The sequence below is a fragment of the Dendropsophus ebraccatus genome, chromosome 1, assembly GCF_027789765.1.
Source record: "Dendropsophus ebraccatus isolate aDenEbr1 chromosome 1, aDenEbr1.pat, whole genome shotgun sequence".
Taxonomy (NCBI): Eukaryota; Metazoa; Chordata; class Amphibia; order Anura; family Hylidae; genus Dendropsophus; species Dendropsophus ebraccatus.
Genome location: NC_091454.1, coordinates 183,176,360 through 183,197,901, shown reverse-complemented (window position 1 = coordinate 183,197,901; position 21,542 = coordinate 183,176,360). Strand labels below are relative to the sequence as shown.

At 41.0% G+C, this 21,542-nt stretch overlaps 1 protein-coding gene across 3 annotated transcripts in view; it reads left to right on the top strand.

Annotated features, from left to right (window-relative positions):
- Positions 1-21,542, top strand: part of MEGF11 (multiple EGF like domains 11) — a 426,707-nt gene that overhangs the window by 272,098 nt on the left and 133,067 nt on the right. The window lies entirely within an intron of this gene.

Sequence of the window (21,542 nt, the reverse complement as noted above, 5' to 3'; positions counted from 1 at the left end):
GAAAGTTCTTGTCATAAACAGAGGTGGCAGCAGAGAGCAATGTTTCAGACTGGAAAGAATACACCACTTCCTGCATGGTATACACCAGCTGACTTGCGATTTTTAACAGAAGTAAATTATAATGGTGCGTTCACACCTACAGGATCTGCAGCTGATTTTCTGCAGAAGATTTCATTTAAATAACTGAACACAGCATTAAATCTGCTGCAGATCTACCTACAGGATCTGCAGCTGATTTTCTGCAGAAGATTTCATTTAAATAACTGAACACAGCATTAAATCTGCTGCAGATCTGCTGCAGATCCTGTAGGTGTGAACGCACCCTGAATCTGTATTTTCATTTGATCTGAAAAAAAAAAAATTCAACAGAGTACCCTTTTACATGAATACGCATCAGAATACCAGTTGAAGTCTGTGCGGATTTTAGGAGCAGATTCCGCAAAGATTTCAAAGCAGATTTTTTTTTTTTTTTTTTAAATAAGGTCCAAAAACTAAAGTCACAAAGGAACATGGAATGAAGCTGCAGGAAACTCTTCCCTGACATTATCCTTATGGTTGATACAATAGTCATACAGTTTGAATTTCAACTCATACTTTGTAAGTACTGTATTTTCCTGCATATAAGACTACTTTTAAACCCAGGAAAATCTTGTCAAAAGTCAGGGGTCATCCTATACACTGGGTGTCGTCTTATAGAGCAGGAGAATCTGGGGTTGCCGCAAATGGTGGGAGGAGCTTAAATACGGCCACATTGCCGCCGTATGAAAGGCAGAGCAAGCTGTGGCCATCCGGGGTATGGAAAAAAAGAGATACGGTAGAGTGGCGCTGTGCCCAGAAAAAGAACAAGACATCTCTTTCACCCCGTCTGCCACCCTTGTATCCTACCCTTATTACTGTACCTCCTTCGCTGCCTCTCAGATCTCGCTTCTGTCTGATGTTTTTTGTTAATTTTTATTTGGTGTGCATGGGAAGAGGGGTAGTCTTTTACAGCGAATATATCCCAAACTTTATATTTTAACTAGAAAAGTTGGTGGTCATCTTCTACGCTCAGTCGTTTTATACGTCGGAAAATACGTTAGCTCTAGAAGTGTTTAATTGGCTTGTTTCTCCATCCATACTGTTTATAGAGGAGAACATGAACATAGATGTCAGTTAGACATTTGACATCTACCCCAGTTCTATAGTCAGGATTAAACACAAGGCTACAACTAAGTATGTAGAGTCAGTAGGGCAGGACGCATAGGAAACACGCCATTGTCCCTGGCACACTCGATCCCAGGTGGGTTACAGATTCTTGCTGTTTCTCCGCAGGAGATGACTCCTATAATTAATGAGAATCCCATTCATTTCAGATGATTGTTAGATAATTACAGCTGGATTGTACCCAAACTGTGTCTGTGCTCGGGGAGGCTTTCAATTGTTGCATCCTCACAATCAAGATATAATCAGCTCTGTGACTCCTTGTCAGAGTCTTGTCTCGTCACTGTCACAGAGACATCAAGGACTAATGAGTGGTAATTATTATTATTATCTGCACTATCAGTCACATGGAGAGGCTGTTTTCTTGTCATCCAGCGTTTTGACTTGTTACTGAGATCGCTATCTGTCTCTGGAAGAGGTGACAGCTCGGTAAGGATGCAACGTGGCAATCATATTGTACGTGGGGTCTGATTTAGTGTTCGAGGGTTACTAGGAATGCGTAACAATAGCCTCATCATGGGGAGATGAACCGTTCCGTATCCATCAAATAAATGAGACTATGTAATTTTGGAGCTCTGTTTCTTATCTGCGTTGTTCAGTCACAGACTAGTATTGTATAACATGGTTTATCTGGGCAATTGTGACCCAAATGAGACCTATGAGAAGTGAATATAAACAGCAATAAATGGCAATCCCCGATTTGTCCTCATCAGTCAGGTAGCTCTTCTATTCCAGAAGGGATTATGGAAATCTATAGTTCGCTTTCTGTTTTATTCCCTCTACTGATAGGCTTGTTACATTGTATTATGGAAGGGAAGTGCAAGTTAAGGCTATGTTCCCATGACGGATTTTATTGGGAAAAGGCGGACGTCTATTAATAATGAAGGCTGCGAATAATGATCTTAAATGTCAACCCATTCCCATAGTGAGAACATAGCCTAAAGGTACAGGATCTGTGAGAAAACGAAAGTCTATTATGGGGAGATTTATCAAAGGGTGTAAAATATAAACTGGTGTAAACTGCCCACAGCAACCAATCACAGCTCAGCTTTGAGCTATGGAAAAAATAAGAGGAGCTGTGATTGGTTGATGTGGGCAGTTTACACTACTGTATATTTTACACTCTTTGATAAATCTGGGCCATAGTGATACACAGTGTTTCCTGCACAGATACATTGTAACAAAGCCTCAGCTGTAAGCAGGACTCCTGAATGCATAGTTGGATCAATGTTAGTGGAGGCCCCAGGACAAAATTGGAAGGGATTTACTTTTGCAAACTCTCCATACTTCTGTGCTTTCAAGTGCGAAAGTTTGGAGCACAGCAGGTACACAGCATTTACTATTCCTATATACTGTTTGGATGAAACCTTTTCGACCTCTTCATGTATTGGCGTAAGCTACATACAAATAGAAAAAAAACACAGGTGTAAATTAGCCAGCCCTTTGCAAATGATTTATCAAGGATCATGCATCAAATGAGTAAACACCATGGGAAAAAGCTAAGTTACACGAAGCAGTCAGCATGTCAGACACTCAGTAGACCATAGCACATCTGGGCCATTGTGTAAGGCCCCCCTATTCTTTATTTACAAGCGGACTCTCGCTATATTTTGAAATAAGAGAAAATGTGTCCAACATCTATAAAGCTTAAAGCTTTAGCTGTCCAGGCTTGATGGGAGTTGTAGTTTTGCAACAGCTGGAGAGCCAAAGGTGCCCTACCCCTGCAGTAGAGGTTTTCTATAGGGATTTGCTACTGCTCTGGACAGTTCCTGACATGGACAGAGGTGGCAGCAGAGAGCACTGTGTCGGACTGGAGAGATTACACCACTTCATGCAGGACATACAGCAGCTGATAAGTACTGGAAGACTGGAGATTTTTATATAGAAGTAATCTACAAATCTTTATAACTGTCTGGTTCCAGTTGATCTGAAAAAAAAAAATCACTAGAGTACCCATTTAATCCACACTGTTATACAATATAATACACATATAAGAAAAACAAACCACATTATATAACAAAAATCAGCTCTGGTTCATGGTTTATGCTGGTTTATGCAGGCCCACATACAGTACAGTAGGATTATTGCTCTGTACAAGCTCAGAATTGTATGAAACTATTATATAGCACCTATAGAAATCTATAGGACCGTACTGTAAGATTGTATGATATAGATTTTATATAGAGGCATATAAAGTATCAGAATTATCCAATAATATATTATGTAGGTATAAACGTGATGGTGTGGCAACACAATAAGGCAGTTAACCAAGTTCCTATCACTTCATAGTAGGCAATTCCTATCATATGATGTCCAAAATGAATATTTCTACTTTAGCCTTTTAGTACAGTGATACCTTGGATTATGAGCATAATTCGTTCCAGGACTGTGCTTGTAATCCAAATCCACTCTTAAACCAAAGCAAATTTTCCCATAAAAAATCAGAAATGCAGACAATTGGTTCCACACCCCAATTTTTTTCTTTATTTTAAATAACACGTAGAACAGATGAAACAAGCAATGAGAAACAACTGAATATGTGATATTATAAGTTACTGTAAAGTATAGAAATCAGCATGTGGTGTATAATGTATAGTAAGTGCATAAACCTGATAACACAGCAGCAGTTTGTAGATACAGGATGGAACTGCAGATCCCCATAATGCAGTAGCGTAGTACAACAGGCTAGAATAGAGAAGCAGGGCTGCTGTCAGACAGCAATGGGCAAGAGGGTGTGTTCAGCATGGACCAATCAGGAAGTGAGAATCAGAGCGCTGTGCAGGAGGACAGAGACAGAAACTTTTCTATACAGCAGTGTGAATGGAGGGAGACTTTCTGGGTCAGAGTACAGCACTGTGCAGACCCTGCCCCTCCACCACTCATCCTCTCACCTAGTACAGGGAGCTCTTAAACCAAAGCAATGCTCTTAAACCAAGTCACTATTTTGAAAAACTGTGAGCTCTTCTTGCAAAACGTTCTCAATCCAAGTTACTCTTAAACCAAGGCACTACTGTACTTTTCTATCGATCAGGTGGCAGTAAATCTGTTCCTATCTCGTGCAGATATTTCTACAACTGGATGGGGTTGTTTTGGCAACAAGCACATCGATTTCTGCAAGTCTCGTTCAGATGAATGGGTCGGTTACAAAAATTCTGCCCAAAAAATAATAATAACCTGCCACGTAAAATATACTCTTGGTTGTTCTTCAGTCATCTTAGAGAATGATTCAGTTTGTACGGATATGTTCAAGAATAAGTGTCAGAACAATAACACCAGGAGCGATAACAAGGAGCTTTAAAATGATGATCATGAAGTCATCTAAACAAGTGGCTAGAAAAGCTGGAGGAGAGGATAAAATAATAGATCACTTTCATCTAAGTGTACAGATAAAAGGAAACAACAATGTGTGACTGGCTGCTGCCCCCCACATCCTCCGATCTGATGGATCCTTTGTCAAACAACCTTGAAAACCAGGCAACAGCTCGAGATGTTTATGTGGTTATACTGTATAATAACATCTATATTGCTACGGGTCTGGATCTTACATCGAATGACATTGCTATATAGTAAATAGAAATACAAAGGTTGTCACCGAAAGGGTATAATTGTTGTTTGAGCAAATGCTGGATCAAAAGGTGAACCTGCTACAGGAAAACACTGAATAATCCAATATGAGCTGCTTAGTGGCCTAGGAATGCTGAGTCCTGTTCTTTTCCTTTATTCCATTGCGTACAGGGACCAGACATGGATATAACATGGAGTCCTTATACAGGGCATGGCATTAATGTATGGGGAGTTCCCAAACTCAGTAAAGTTATCATGTGTTTCCTATACATAAATTATACATCAATGTATGAATAAGAGCACCTTGTTGCCCCTAAAATATGTTGGTTTGTAAAAAACCTATCGTAAAAAAGTTTTATATGAAGCGGCAGAGTGTTTGTTTAGAGATGCGTGAAACTACACTGAGTTATGGTTCTGAAACCCCAAACACTTGGCATTTGACTCTCAGTGTCTCTATTTTTTTCAAGTGTTATCAATTTGTTATTTTAGGACTGTATTATGTGGCCCGATGTTCTGGATAATCCTCGAGATTGGTGCTTACTTACTGAGCCTGTTACACGGCTCGATAATTGTGCAGCAAGGGCTGTATGAATGTGTATATATGTGTGTATGTGTGTGTGTGTGTGTATATATATATATATATATATATATATATGTAGCTAGTGATGTCTGTGCAGGCCTTTCCAAAAATGTAAAATAATAATCTTTATACAAATGAGACACATTTTCCAGTGTTCTTTTCACTTCTGCCTGTTCCCTGCAGCTGTTGGTGTTGGCCACTCCGCCAGTCACTGGCCGAGACTAGACAGTGCCTTGGCCAGTGATTGGCTGAGTGGGGCAGGTGGGGCAATTGTCATCTCTCTCATAAGGGTTTTTGCCTTCCTCTCGATCAACACAGTAGGGTTTCTCTAGGTTGAACCTGATGGACTCTTGTCTTCTTTCAACCTTATTAACTATGTTACTATTTCACAGACCGATGCAAAAGCTTCAATGGCGGCATCAAGGAGCAGGCAGAAGCTAGAAGAACACCAGGGAGTGCAGAGAGTTACTTTATGTATAAAGTTTATTATCTTTTCTACCACAGTCATCAGCCGTCAGCCGCGCATCACTATTACATGTAGCGAAGCACAGTCGGTGACCGATAATTTTTATGCAGGACCATAAGACACGATCAGCCAATGATGGCTGTCTTTAATCCATACCTTTACCTGCTATCACTCCGTGTAATAGGGCCCTTATTCCACAGCCTTTATACAGTGCTCTAGAATATGTGGAATAAAAATTAAATATGCTCTTTAAAGAAATACTAGGTTTTAAGAATATTGTAGAAAAATGTAACCTCCTTCTTCTTTACATAAGTAAGAATATATTTTTTTTTATAATCTTTGCCTTATATCACTGAATATTTAACAATTTTTTTTCTCCATCGTCCAATATTTTTTTTATGACTCATGTCTTGCACAGTATTTTTGTTGTTTCCCTATTCTCACCCCGTCCTCCTAGGCCTGCATTCTCCCTCAATCTTAGCTCTGTCCCCTGTCTTTGTCCCAGCACACCTCTCTATTCTTCTCCCAACTCTCGGTGACAGTGACAGGCCTCAGAAGGAGTCAAGAGGCTGCAGCAAGTCAATTTGTAGCGACAGTTAATCCATCTTCTGCCAGCGGGTCTGAGGGGGGGAGCACACCCTGGTTGGGGGTGAACACTTTGTGCATACACAAGTAGCCGAGGCCTAGGTATTTTTAGAAAGTCCCTAACCATGTTTTGTCCGTATGAGTGACGCAGGACCTAGGATAGGACATTGGGTAAGTGATGAATTGCCCCCTGTGAAATCTTTTATATCGGTGAATAATGTACAGTGAGACTCTTTATTGCAAGCAATATTCAGATCACTTTCTAGTTGAAGTCTAATGAAGACAAAGCTTTGAGAATGAACAGTGCTGGGGGAATCAGTTCTGACGCCCCTTACAATGTGAGCCCTTGTCTTTAGAGGTCACAAAATGTTAGTAATTCCGAGATTGCAAAATGTATTCCCATTTGTGCTGCTTGCAGACGTTTTATACAATGCATCTGTATTTTACCAGATCTCCGCGTATTATATGTACAGCCCTTTCTGTATTTGTCATAATTTAGTCTCAAGCGTCAGTGCTCGGACACCATATGCAAGCAGCTACATTTTAGGAATCAGTCCAGCGAAGCATGACTGTGAGCACAATCCTATTACTTGCACGACCTGTTGGAAAATCTCTAGGTGCAGCAATGAGCACTTGGTACCATGGAAAGTGTTTATTAACCCTCCTACAGAAAACAATTCCTGGTTGATCCCTAGATCAACTCTCAGACAGATATACTATAAGACTCTCAGTATTTGCTGTTTACATTTCTGGCACTCTTGTTTTCTGCAACAAATGGAGAATTTAAAAAAAAGAAAAGATGGCAGCACCTCTCTGCCTCTGTTCACACTGTAGGTTGCACGCTGCATGAGGCTTAAAGGGGTACTCCAGGCTAGGGGTATTTTTACTGTATGGCCAGGGAGGGGTTGGATATAGACGCCACCATTCACTTACCTCCCCGGTTCCAGTGCGGATCCTGGATCGCGATGCCCCGTTCTCCAGTCCCGCTACCACTTCCTGGTCTGAGCTGTGGCTTGAGACGTGAAGTCTCAAGACAGCTAAGCCATTCAGCGGCCGAGGCGGGACCCCGCTACGACCCCTGAATGGCTGAGCTGCCTTGAGAAGTCACGTCTCAAGATGCAACTCAGATCAGGAAGCGGTAGCGGGACTGGAGAACGGGGCATCGCGATCCGGGACCCGCACTGGAACCGGGGAGGTAAGTGAATGGTGGCCCCTCCCTGGCCATACAGTAAAAATACCCCAGCCCGGAGTACCCCTTTAAATACAGACAAAAAAAAACAAAAAGTGCAACAGCAACCTACAGGTGCAAGTGCTTACCATACATACTCTCCCCGGTGTACACACAATAAAAACCTGCTCTATAGATATTAAAAAACGAGGATCTTGGCAAACTATTTGATCAGAGTGTACCATGTCACCACGTTAAAGATTCTTCAGAGACTTGGTCCCTACTGTTGCATTTTCACACCAGCAATGGCATCTCCTGGGATGAACAAGCCTACAACTGGGCAGATAAGATCCAAATAATCTCTTTTTATAGCACCCTTGGGACATGGGTGGAGTGCAAGCCAACAGGAGGTAGCCCCCCCCCCCCACACACACACACACATCCAACAGAAAAAATGGCAGCACCTCTCTGCCTCTGTTCACACTGCAGGTTGCACCTTGCAAATGGAGAATACGACAAAACATATAAGCTTGCTTGGTAGCCCCTGAATTTGGGCATAGGAATCCCACCTATTGGTGCTTCTATATTTCAGTTTGTTTTATTGCTCCTGTTTCAGCTGCCATTAAGCAAACAGGACTGCTAGTCCACATGCTCACAATCTATATACCTCAAAAAAGGCAAACAAATACAAAGACAGGCTACAATTCTAGAATAGTAATAGTGGGAGTGACCAACGTTACATGGCTTAACAGAATAAAGTACAAATATTGTGCAAATCCTCAATAATGATTGTTTTTCCCCACTCCTTCAAGGCTTGGATGTGCTTCTAATAGTGTAAGGAAAGCCACCCATGTATCACTGAACACAGCTGCTTCATCAGGGACCCTACACACCCGCAGAGGCTTCAGCAGTATGAGGACATTATAAAGCAGTACTAAGTAGTATGGTAAGCACAGATATAACACTTAGAGCTATAGTGAGGTGTAACATGATTCCTCAGTTATCTGATGTCTCATTTTAGAAGTTTTTTAGTGAATAATAAGTGGAGGAAGAGGGTTAAATGCCATATTACATAGCCAGATGACTTGTGTAAGTGAGCCTATTACACTCCTCGATAATCGTGCAGCTAGGCCTGCATAGACATTGTTAGATGTCCGTGCAGCCCTTGCCTTAAGAGTACAAATTAATAAACTTTATGCTTACCTGTCCAATGCCCCATGTAATAGGGCCCTTAAAGGGGTAGTGCGGCGTTTCAAAATTATTCACTAAATAACACACATTACAAAGTTATACAACTTTATAATGTATGTTATGTTAGTGAATGGCCCCCTTTCCCCGAGTCCAAAAAATCATTAAATCGTTCAGGTTTAAGCAATATTCTTCTGATGTTAACGCAGCAGTGATCAAACAACAAAAATCTGTTCATACGTAGTTGATCGCATCTTTCAAGCTGACCTGAAAATCATCGATAATCGCTCTTAAGTCTTTCAGTGAAAACTCTCATCATTCACAGTATACTGTATATACAAATGCAATTACGATCATATTAACAACTTTTTGTAGCAATTTATCTTTTCATATAAATGCCTCTTGTTTAAAAGAAAAAAAAATCATCGCTTTCCGTTCTCAAAATAATCGCTTCAGTGATTTATCTGTATTTGTAAAAGGATTCTTACGCGGTATCGGCAGCCCCAGGTGACCTCATTCACTACAGTATGGTTAGTTGGGTTTTCGGGTGCTCTGCATTTTACCAGGCAACATTTTCAGCAGTGTCTTTGAGGAGCATCCTAATAGAACCTAGCCTAATAAGATATAATACAAAGTTTCTTATATTTGCTTTTCCTGTATGTTACTAGTATTTATAACTCCCATGTGAATTACCCAGCAGTCAGACATGATGGACAATGTAGTGCAGCAGTAACATTGATGAGTGTAGAAGTTATTCCTGCCTTTCATATATGTAATTTATTGTAAACTCTATAAGATACTTGGTTTTTTGTCCAGTTCACTGGGAATGTGCTTTAAACTTGACTAATAACATTCAGTTAGAAGGGAAGCTGCCTTGGGAACACTTTTGATAATTTAGAAATCATTGTTTTTACCTTTGTGCTGCCATCCTCTTCGGAATTGTGTTCTTGAGCACAGAAGAGTTCGGCTTACATCAGTTCAGAGCAATTACTTCCCTTCTCTTCCTGTTTCTAGATAATAGAATTTGTCAGGCAGCGAGGGCTACTCTTACTTTTGACACCGCTGCAAAACTCCATGCCTCTTGTCTAAAATCTACTGCGGCAAAAGTAGAGGGGTTGTCCAATGTATACAGTCATATCACATATATTTTCTGTTTTTGCAGGAAGTACTGTATATAAGGGACAATCTGAGTTGTAGCCGTGGACCATACCTCTAATTTATGCCCTCAGTGTTACCAAAAATCTTAAAGGGGAGATTTATCAAACATGGTATAAATTGAAACGGGCTCAGTTGCCCCTAGCAACCAATCAGATTCGACCTTTCATTCCTCACAGACTCTTTGGAAAATGAAAGGTGGAATCTGATTGGTTGCTAGGGGCAACTGAGCCAGTTTCACTTTACACCATGTTTGATAAATCTCCCCCATTATGTGCCTATAGAAGCAACTAAACATTATAAATCACACTTATTGACATAAAATAATGCACCCGGATAAAAATGCTGCAAAACTCAGCATCCAGTTATGTATCAGGCAGATATGTTATGATTACAGGTCTGGTCTGATTAGATACTAGGTTGTATCTCAATTGTATCTCATCCTGTATCCACGCTAAGGCTATGTTCACACTACGTAAAAGTATGCCCTTTGTTGCCATCGGCAACAACGGTGTACTTTGTACGCCTGTGAACACTGCCTACATTTCTTTGGGATCCCGGCCAGAGAGTATACACATAGTATACGCTCTGGCCGGGATCCCATGCGGACTCGCAAATAACTGACATGTCAGTTTTCTGTGGCCGCAATTCAGTGAATTGCGGCCGCAGAAACCCATGTCAGTTCACACAATGAAGCGAGCGGCTCCGGCCACTTGCTTCATTGTGTGCTGTGGGAGGTTCTGATGCGGGCGCGCGCTGATGCGCCCGCATCAGAACACTGCGGCTAGAAAGATCATCCGGCCGGTACTGCAGTAGCTTTGTAGCTTCTTTGTAATGTAGTTTCTTTGTAATGCTGGGAACTCATGTGATTAATCCTCCCGACATTACAGAGTTGCAGACAGGGACTTTTTCACATTATCACACACTTTTTTGTGTCTTTAGCAGAAAGCAGATGCTCAGAACTGGGGAAAGGAGACTGAATAGGTAATAACAAGTATGGAATGAATTTTAAGTCTAACCATAGGCAGCAACATATGAAAAGTTATGTTTTAGTGGAATACCCCTTCAATGTTGTAATCACTTACACATATCATCCTTAGGTTCACAGATATAAAGTTTCATTTGATTCCAGCAACTTCTCGGTACTTCTTTTTTTTGTCATTGAGTGTATATGAAACTTTATTGTGGCTGTGAAGATGATAATTTTTATATTTGAAAGAGCAGGAAAATCATTGAGATGTTTGCACATAATCTCATAATCAATTGGCCGGCGTAGATTTAAACACAAATATCAATCTTCGTGCCGTGTTGTGAAGGACGCGCATGTTTATCAAAGGTAAAAACATAAAGCAATCATGTTTTGGTATCGGTGTAAAAATTGTATGTAATTGAACACTATGTATTCAATTAAAACCAAAATGTTCTATTGATTTTGTCTTGCTGTTTGTTCTCTTATTCCATGCCTATTATTTTATAAATTTTGCCTTGCACTGTATGAGTCTCAATATTGTTATTAAGTAACTTAGTTGTAAAGCTTTCCAGTGGATGCCACTCTTACATATACAGTTACTTAGTCCAAGGCTGCCCCACCATGGACTTATAGTTTTAGTGTAGGGGTGCAGGCAGTACAGAAGGGGGATATTTATTAACAATACTGTGCTAAATTATTACATGAACCTCAGCCTAAAGTCACATGGCAGTATTCATTAATATTAATTCCCAACTTTTATACGGAAAGACTTAAAGGGAATCTGTCAGTTGTAATGCATGTTCCAAACCGCTGACACTGTTATATGGCTGTAAGGAGACACATGGTACCTGCCATATATCTGTCTGTGCTTACAGAATGTAGAAACATGCTTTGATTCTCTGGTGCAAGAAGTCAAAGAGACTTTTCCATGCTCCTGAATGGCTACAAGCTGTAATGTCTCTTCTCTCCTTCCTACCTGCTTGATTGACACCCGGAAGCGGATTGCCAAGCAGGGTCAGGTATGGGAGGGGAAGTGAGGAGGAGTTACAGCTTTTTGCATTTCAGGAGCTTTTTCTCTAATTTCTGGAAGCACAGCTGGATATATGAAAGGTACCATGTGTCTCCTTGTCCTAACAGCTATCTAAAAGTTTTAGCAGTTTGTACCATGTATTTCAGCTCACAGATTCCCCTTAAGGATCTAATGCTATGTTCATACATTTAAAAAAAAATAGAAATAAAATAAGGGCAAAATACATCCATAACCAATGATCATGCTTTTTATTTACAGCTGTAGTTATCAAAATATGACTGTATTTTCCCCTTATTTATCTTAATCTTAATCTTTATCTTAAAGTGATACCGTCACCCCCCCTTACTGTTGCTTCATTTCATCGGTTAAGAGTGTTGACTATTCGGGGCTTCACTGCAGTTAAGCCCCATCTCTTAGCTGGGGAGAGGGGGCCCAACGGTCATGAAGCTCCGCCTCGGTGACACTGTCCATTGATGAAATAAATCGTTTTAGAGCAAAAAGAAGACACAGATACATTTTATATAGGTATATATTGAATGTGCAGCATCTAAACTTGTGGATAGTGTAGAGAACTGCACATAAAATAAGAAGGGTGATAGTATCACTTTTAGGCCTTTTTAGACAGTATCACTTTTAGGCCTTAAAGGGGTTATCCAGTGCTACAAAAACATGGCCACTTTCTTTCAGAGACAACACGACTCTTGTCTCCAGTTCAGGTGCGGTTTGCAATCAAGCTCCATTCACTTTAATGGAACTGAGCAGCAAAAATCCGTCCAAGCTGGAGATAAGAGTGGTGCTGTCTCTGGAAGAAAGTGGCCTGTTTTTGTAGCGCTGGATAACCCCTTTAATAAGTAGGAAGTGTATTTAATAAGTTTAACACTAAACCAAGGGGGCAAAATCTGAGGTTAGTTGGGGGAAAGATCAGAATCAACATAGGAGACTAAGTAAGGGAGTAGTAGATGCTTGGAACAAACTTCCAGCAGATGAGGTTGGTAAATCTGCAATACCTAAATGTAAACCTGCCTGTGGTAAACATATATCTGTCCTAAGGTAATATGAAAGGAAATAATATAAGGGCAGACTAGATGGACCAGGTGGTCTTTTTCTGTCTATTCATCCATCCTGCAACTATTCCATCCATCCTGTAAAAGTAACAGAGCTTGTCAATCATGTTCTACTGGAGACTAGTCATCTAGAATATAGTGATGACAGGACCTCACCTTTAGTTATAATCCATGCCAATATTTGTAATATAAAAATAACCACAAAGGTTTATAAACCAGAGATTGGTGTAACCATAGAAATATCTGTGCAGCATAGGTCACTTATTAAAGGGGTTAGTGACACCTCTTGCTGAGACCTCCTTGGTTGTCTAGAGTGAGAAAGGGGGGTGAGGTCATTCCAAAGGGTATGTCTGTGTTATAAAATAGCACACTTGGGGGGATTTTCATAGGCTATTTACATTCATAGCCTCCATTTAATGTACCATGATGCACGTTTAATGAAGGCCATCATGGAGACAAAATATGTACATTAGTTGTCAGTACAAGCTGTAACCAAAAAGCTGTAAGAATTGATTGAACGTGGTGTTAGATAGAAACACATTACTTTGTCACTATGCTATCCTTTCACAGAGATAATATATCATCATTGTTACTGTAATAGATGTCATGTACCCCAGTAATATGAAAGGATATGAAAAATAGACCAGGCAGCTTTGCCACTGAATTGAAAACAATGGTTTAGGCCCCCTTTACATGTCTGTGTCAGTTTTACTGTCTGGAAATAGTGATCCAGAGTATCAGTATTTCCTGACAGTAATCAGTATATGAAACCCATGTCTACTCGGCTTGGATTCATGTTTTTCAGGACTTCCTAGGGCTGCATCCAACTTCTTCAACCACCAGTAACCAAATGCAGCAACACTCGGGTTCAGACTAACCTGAGCATGCTCAAGGTTTGCTCATCTATAGTCTTAACTCAACAGAACTTATCCTATAATTCGCACAGACCTGCAAAAGCCAGGTATTTTTAAAGACAGGCTAAGCAGTCAGAAACTCTGAACATTTCAGTGCTGGTTGTCAACATTAGCTGATTCAGAGCAGTGGATCATCTGTGAAACACTTGCTTAGCAAACAACAAAAAGAGTAATAAACAGAAGAAGAGAGAATAACAAAAATATCTGCTATTGTAACAGGGATGAAGTGGTATGGTACTTCCCGGATGATCAGATATTAGATGCATATCTTAGCATATGACACCAATGTCTTTGATGAGGCAACCACTTAAGAGTAGTGGGGGACACAGATTACTAGCAGGACATGGGTAAAATAGACTATGTTTCCAATTTAGGCTTGTGCACGCTTATGATACCTCATTAAGGCTCCCTATACACTATGAGGCTGTGTTCACACTGCGTATATGTCCGGCCGCATATTTTCGCGGCCGGACATATACGCGGTAAACTCCGGCCGGAGATTTACGCTACTTGTGGGTGGCTACGTACAGACCGCGAACTTACGCCCGAAGTCTACTTACGCTTCCCGAGCGCCCTACGTAGCGATTTGACATCGGTCTTTTACTTGGAAATCTTTGCCTAGCCCCGGACACCCCACAGAACCTTTTGGATCGGCACAAAAAGCTGCAAAAATGAAGAAATCACCACTACGTACGGGACCGCATGTAACGCTACGGGCGTAAGTTACGGCATTTTCGTCCGCAAACAATGGTCTGGTTCATTTTTTACGGCGCCGCATACGATCCGGGCGTAAGTTCGTACGTAGTGTGAACTGTGCAGCTGTACTTCGTATACTTTCCATTATACGTAAACTACGTAAGTCTCCGGCCGCTTATTCACGGAACGCGCATAGTATTTCTGTCAGTATTTGGGTTAGTATCTTTTTCAACCTAAGTCAGGAGTGGGTTAAAACAGAAACTGTGCAAATCTTTCTATTACAATTTTGCCCTATTAGTTCCACTCCTGATTTTAACTACAAATACTGATAGAAATACTGACTAAAATGCAATATGTGAACATAGCTGACAACACAGATATATTTTTTATCATTGCCATCCCCAAATAACCCTGTTTACCAGAATGATGTGCTGCTAGCACAGAAATTTAAAAGCTTGTTCTGAAAACCCGATCGAGCGTTTTCCCCCTCCTCAGCTGATGAGTTTCACATTTACACAGGACGATTATTGGCCGCAGGAGCGTTTCTAGTAATGATTGTTGCCAAAAATCAGCCTGTGTAAAAGGCCCTTTACTCAGCTAATCACTGTGCGGTCGTAATATGCACACATAGCGTTACTATGGCTGCTTATGCTTCGTTTACACGGAACAATTATCGTTCGAATTTTCACAATGACGATCGCATTTGAGCGATAATCGGCTCGTGTAAACGCGGCAAACGACCAAGCGACGAGCGAAAAATCGTTCAACGTGATCTTTCAACATGTTCTTTCAATCGTCGTTGGTTGTTCGCTAAAAATTCCCCCTATGTGTTAGATGGGCTTAAGCGATCTTAAAAACGATCACAATAACAATTTTTATAACTATTTTTCTAACGATTTATTCATCTAAACGCTGATCGTTATAAAAACCAAATTCTTGCTTTAAAATCGTTAAACGATCAATTGGGCGAATTATCGCTACGTGTAAACGCAGCATTAGGCTATGTTCACACTACGTAAGAGATCGGCCATTCCGTGTCTTAAGTTCCGACTTAAGTACCGGCCAGATGATCCTTCTGGCCGCAGAGCTCTGATGCGGGCGCATCAGCGCGCGCCCGCATCAGAGCTTCCCATAGCACACAGTGAAGCAAGCTACCGGAGCCACTCGCTTCACTGTGTGAACTGACAGGTCTTTCTGCAGCTGGAATTCACTGACGTAGTGTGAACATAGCCTTAGTCTGTAAGTGCAGTGTTTGGATAGCCGTTGTGCCGTTACAATCCAGGTAAATATCAGCTGATGTAAAAACTACATTCATGTGAGTGACTTTATATTAGGAGTCATGAATATGAATATTATCGCTCACCCACAATGCAGTATTGTTTGGGCATACATATCCTAATACAGATTTGATGCTGTGTTAAGTTATTTAAATGAAATCTGCTGCAGAAAATCAGCTGCAGATCCTGTAGGTGTGAACGCACCATAAATACTGCCCTAACCAGTAGTCTGTCATACTCATATGTTTTGAAATTGCCTCTTGTTTTAGTGTTGTTTGTTCCTTGTGTTTGTGGTTACAGTTCTGTAGTTCGGTGTCAAAAAATGGCAGTAATACAGTAAAACATAAAACACACCAAAGAGGGGGTAAATATGTTTATCAGCATTATATACAGAATAAATGTATTTCCAACAGGATGCATGGCTTCCACCTATGACACAGCCATAATGGCTTTGACAGACCTGATGGGAAGTATGAACAGTCTCCTATCCTTGTTTGGAAGGAAATGTATTATATGTCTTTACAAAGGCAAATGTCCATATACGATGAGACAGCAGATGGTCTACATGTCATAAATTTATTAAACTCCTCATTTTCTTTATTTTCTACTTTTTATCCCCAATTTCCATTTCCTGGCCATTGTACGTCTGTATATTCATTCTCTGTCTTTTACTCCCCCCCTCCCTTTTTCCTATTATATATATATAAATAGCAGTACTAAGTGCTGTCATCAAACTGCTCATAAAAAGCTGATGTTCCTGTCCCAAAAGAGAGCTTTCTTCCTAACATTTGTCTTTTATAGCTTTAATAGAAGTCTGACTATAATATATCAGACACCATCTGGAATTAGCATTTTAAATGACATTACCAAAAAAGCTAGAAATGCTGCAAGTTACTCCCTCACATCCTGACTGATCAGATGTGGTAATTGTATATGCCATTATATCACGGCCATCCACTCAATTTCATAAGTATGAGAACATAGGGGGGAAGTGAAACTGGCTCAGTTGCCCCTGGCAACCAATCAGATTCCACTTTTCATTCCTCACAGACTCTTTGGAAAATGAAAGGTGGAATCTGATTGGTTGCTAGGGGCAACTGAGCCAGTTTCACTTTACACCATGATAAATCTCCCCAAGAGCCTTTCTGAGTTTTCTATCCACTCCTGGACTCCTGAGGTAGGTATCTTACAAAGGGTACATTTACAGGTTACATAGTTTTGTCCATAATTGCACATCCGCAAGTATGGACAAATTTAGGACCCGTTGATTGCAATTGGGCCGTTCACACTGTCTTTATATTTACAGATCCACAATCCGCAAAAGATTGCATCCACAAAAATTACTGACAAGCTCTAGTACAAACTGTAATTGTGGCACAGATTGTCCCATAGAAGTTTATTGGAGCAGCTGTATTTTTTGCGGATCCATCATTTCTATGGATGAAATGTTTGTAATGTCTGCAAATCCTTAAAAAATATGGATGATTAGTCAATTTAAATTATTCCCACTTATATGTAACTATCACCTTCCCCTTTTAAGGCCCTATTCCACGGAACGATTATCGTTCGTATTCGGCCCATATCTGCTGCTACGGACGATAATCGTCCCGTGGAATAGAGTGCAACGATCAGCCGACATCGTTCATGTCGGCTGATCGTTGCAGTCGCTTGTTTTTCAACATGTTGAAAAACAAGCGACTGATATAGCAGCGATCTGCTGCCGTCGCTTCATTGAATAGGAGCGTCGGCAGCAGACGCTGCTATATCCTATGGGCTGCCCGGACGATCAGCGATCCGCCGGGCAGCCCCCCCGCAGCTCCCCACCGCCCCTCCCGCACTCACCCGCTCGCTGCTGCCGCGTCGAATTGCGGCGGCAGCGAGCGGGGAACGAGGAGCAAACGAGCGCTGAGAGCGCTCGTTTGCTCCTCTAAACGACCGGTGTAATAGGCCCATTAGGCTATGTACAGACGCTGTAAAAGACCGGCCATTCTGTGACCCAGCCATGTCACGGAACAGCCGGTCTCAGAAAAGATCATCCTGGCCGGTACTGCAGTGCATCCCTGTGTACCTGCATCAGAACTCTCCACTGCATACAATGGAGTGTGCGGCCAGAGCCACAAGCTCGATTGTGTGAACTGACAAGGTTTTCTCCGGCCGCTATTTACAGAATAGCGGCTGCAGAAAACTGACATGTCAGTTTCTCGTGGCGCCACTAGGGATCCCGGCCGGAGTGTAAACTATGTGTATAGTGTATACTCCAGATGGGATTTCCTTAGCCTGCAGCATAACGTCAGTTCCGCACTAATCATTAAAATTAGTGCAGAACTTACGTTGTGTGACCATAGCCTTAAGCTGATAAAATACAAATTACAGATGCGGATGCATTGCAGATGATTTTATTTTTATTTTTTTTGAGGATTGTGGATAAAGACTGCAAACGATTGCAGTCATCGTATATATGGTCCTGAAAAACTTCTGAATGTGCAAATGTGGCCAGCCCTGCCCCTTATTCTATGAAGGGGGGTTGACAATTTTATTGACTAGTAAAATCACATATATACATTCTAGACACTTGCTTACACTTACACGTGCTGTACCCGCGTCTCTATTTAAAATAAAGCCGCCAGGGGGCGATATGGGGATCGCCAGGGGGTATGAAGGTCTGACCCCCCACTATCTCTTACTTGTCCCCTATCCTATCTGTTTACACATAGTTGTATTTTCACTCATACGTCCGTTTTTAGCTTTTATTTTACGGTATAAACCTAAAGTAGCCTCTGAGTACAATATGCTGACAGGTCCAATTGGTCCACCAACAGTGTCATGTGTATAAGGGACTTTCCGTATGTCCCTTACTGACATATCAGGAAAAATCCAAGTGTTCCTCATATGAGATGGAGATAGCTTTTCAGTTCACTTTGTTCCCAGGTGGAGTTGACCCTAACTGCTCTGCAGCAAATAATACTTCTAGACTAAATTGGCTATGTCTTTCTATGGCCTCTGAAAAGTGGTGAATTTAGTTTTGCCTGGAAATCTTCCCCCGGTTCAGCATCACGAGAACCATTTTTCAGTCGACATAAACGTCAACACTTAAAGCTCATTTCTTGCTGTTTATCCTGACCACAGTAAATGTAGCTTACATGGAGCAGTGTAATCGCCTATGATTACCTGCATTCTGGAAGTAATATCCTCTGCTAGTCAGGGGCCTCTAGTCATATGAATATGCATGTCCTCATCTTACTTAAGTGCTCATATGTGACATCACAAGCAGCCTGACTTACAGAGTGGCCTAATCTCATACTATAAACGATACCATGTTGATTTGTATAATTAATGAACCCGTTACAATCCAAGTTCAATAAAATATGAGCGCTAGGCCTTGCTTTTTGTAATATTTACTCCCTGGTCATATGTCATCTTAAGAAATCTGACACCATGCTTATTCCTTTGAATTAATAGGTGTACCAAACAGCTCACTGATGCTGGGATCAAGTAATACATTTCTTTTGAGTTCTAGATGCATGTAGGACCTGTATAGATTGGATACTACATATACACCAGTTGTATTTGCATTTTTTAACACTTTCTGTGTCTCTACTTTGTTGTATTAGGGTATCCCTCTGGCTTGCCCATGGGGGGGTCACTCTTGAGAAGATAGATAGATAGATAGATAGATAGATAGATAGATAGATAGATAGAAATATATAGATAGATAGATACTGTGTTTTATATTGTCAGTTTATGTATTCCATGTATTGGCCCATTTGATCATGTGTGAGGTCTTTTTTCAGTTTATTGAGTACATTTTGATTACATGCGAATAAACACATCTTTGAGACGTACAGTCGAATTGATTTGTATTTTCCTTGGTTTGGTGTGAAGTCTAGACTCTGACCTGCGCTCTTCTTACTTATTCCAATGGTAGTTATTTTTATAGGTAGAAAGTAACTTGGAAGGAAAGGGCCCACTCTGGCACCTTGTTAGGTTGGGGATTGTTAGCTCTGGAGTCCCTTCTTGCCATGCATGTACTAAGGACGCCTCTTCCTTGCCGCATGCTCAGAACCTGCAGCGACAGGAACAATCCCCAAACCCAGCTTCTCCCTCTTCACTCTCTTAAAGTGGTAATCAAAAGAAGAAAAAGTTTTTGTAAAGCAAATGATGTCAGAAATTTATACAGATTTGTAAATTACTTCTATTTAACAATCTCAAGTCTTCCAGTATTTATCAGCTACTGTATGTCCGACAGGAAGTGGAGTTTTCTTTCCAGTCTGACACAGTGCTCTCTGCTGCCACCTCTGTCCATGTCAAGAACTATCAAGTTCAAGAGAGGTTTTCTATGGACATTTGCTACTGCTGTGGACAGTTCCTGTCACGGGCAGAGGTGGCAGCAGAGAACACAATGTCATATCTGAAAGAAAACTACTACTACTACTACTACTTCCTGCAGGATAAAGAGCAGCTGATAAGTACTGGAAAACTTGAGATTTTCAAATAGAAGTAATTTACAAATCTGTATAACTTTCTGACATCTGTTGATTTAAATAAAAAAAACTTGTCTCTGGATACTACTATGGTTTGCTGCAACGCCTCTATTAGTTAACACTCTGCGGGAGGACTAGGTGCCCAATAAAGGATCCTCTGGAACTCTAACCTGTTGTGAAGCCATTTAGTTGCACCCACTAGTTCGGGGAAGGCTTTCCGATCATACAAATCATTATATTTTAATAGTTCTATTTTACCTAGCTATTTCACCTTCAGATATGTTCATCGTTAGACTTGGATCTCGTAGATCAGTCTACTCAAAGGCACCACTAGCTCCGAGTTTGCATTTTCATCCAGAATTTGATAGCAGTCAGCAGTGTTCCCATATATGTTGTAGTGAATGGCACACAGTGGGTTTTCTTGTCTCAAGCCCTTCTTGATAATTGCTGCCTTATTAGCGGTTGTGAGCATGGACTGGACATTCTGTCGCCATCACGTTGACTGTCACCTGCCATCCTCTCTGTCTAACGTGTCTTTTGAGTTCTATAAATGGCTGAGCCTCTGTGACACGGATTTAAATTCCTTTCCATCTCTTTGCGGAGGAACCTTTTAAATGTTAAAAGCCCGGTCTTCAGAACGCAGACGCTGCGTTTCATCTTCCTTTTTAGGCTAACGATCTCTCTGGTGGCTGCCACAGAACTTTCAGAATTTATTCAAGAGGCAGGTGGTATAAATAACGCTTCCTATCCAATGCCGAGGATTCTAATCTGTCATTATTCAGATGTGTGTGAAGCCCTTGCTCCCTTGTGTCTTTCTAATGGTGCGGGTCAAGAGATGTCCCCTACATTGGCAGAAGGATGCTGACTTTTCCCATAAAGACGTTTCTAAAAAAGTACACTTTCTGACCAGCAGAGATTCAGCATTTTCCCAAAGAAACATTATCATTCCTGCAATAGTAATTCATCATAACACAAGGCAGACACTTTCATAGAGAGGGCCACTGAAGGTCGTGTCACTCCATACCTAAAAGAGTCTTAAGACTCTAATTCTTAACCAATTGCAATGCCTGAGATTATTCATTGGGAATGTATTACCACCCAGTGGAAAAACAGCTATACAGATTGCTTTGGGGAATAAGCATTCTTGCGGAAGCATTTATATCATTTACAGACCAGGAAAATCCATCATTTTACAGTTTTATTA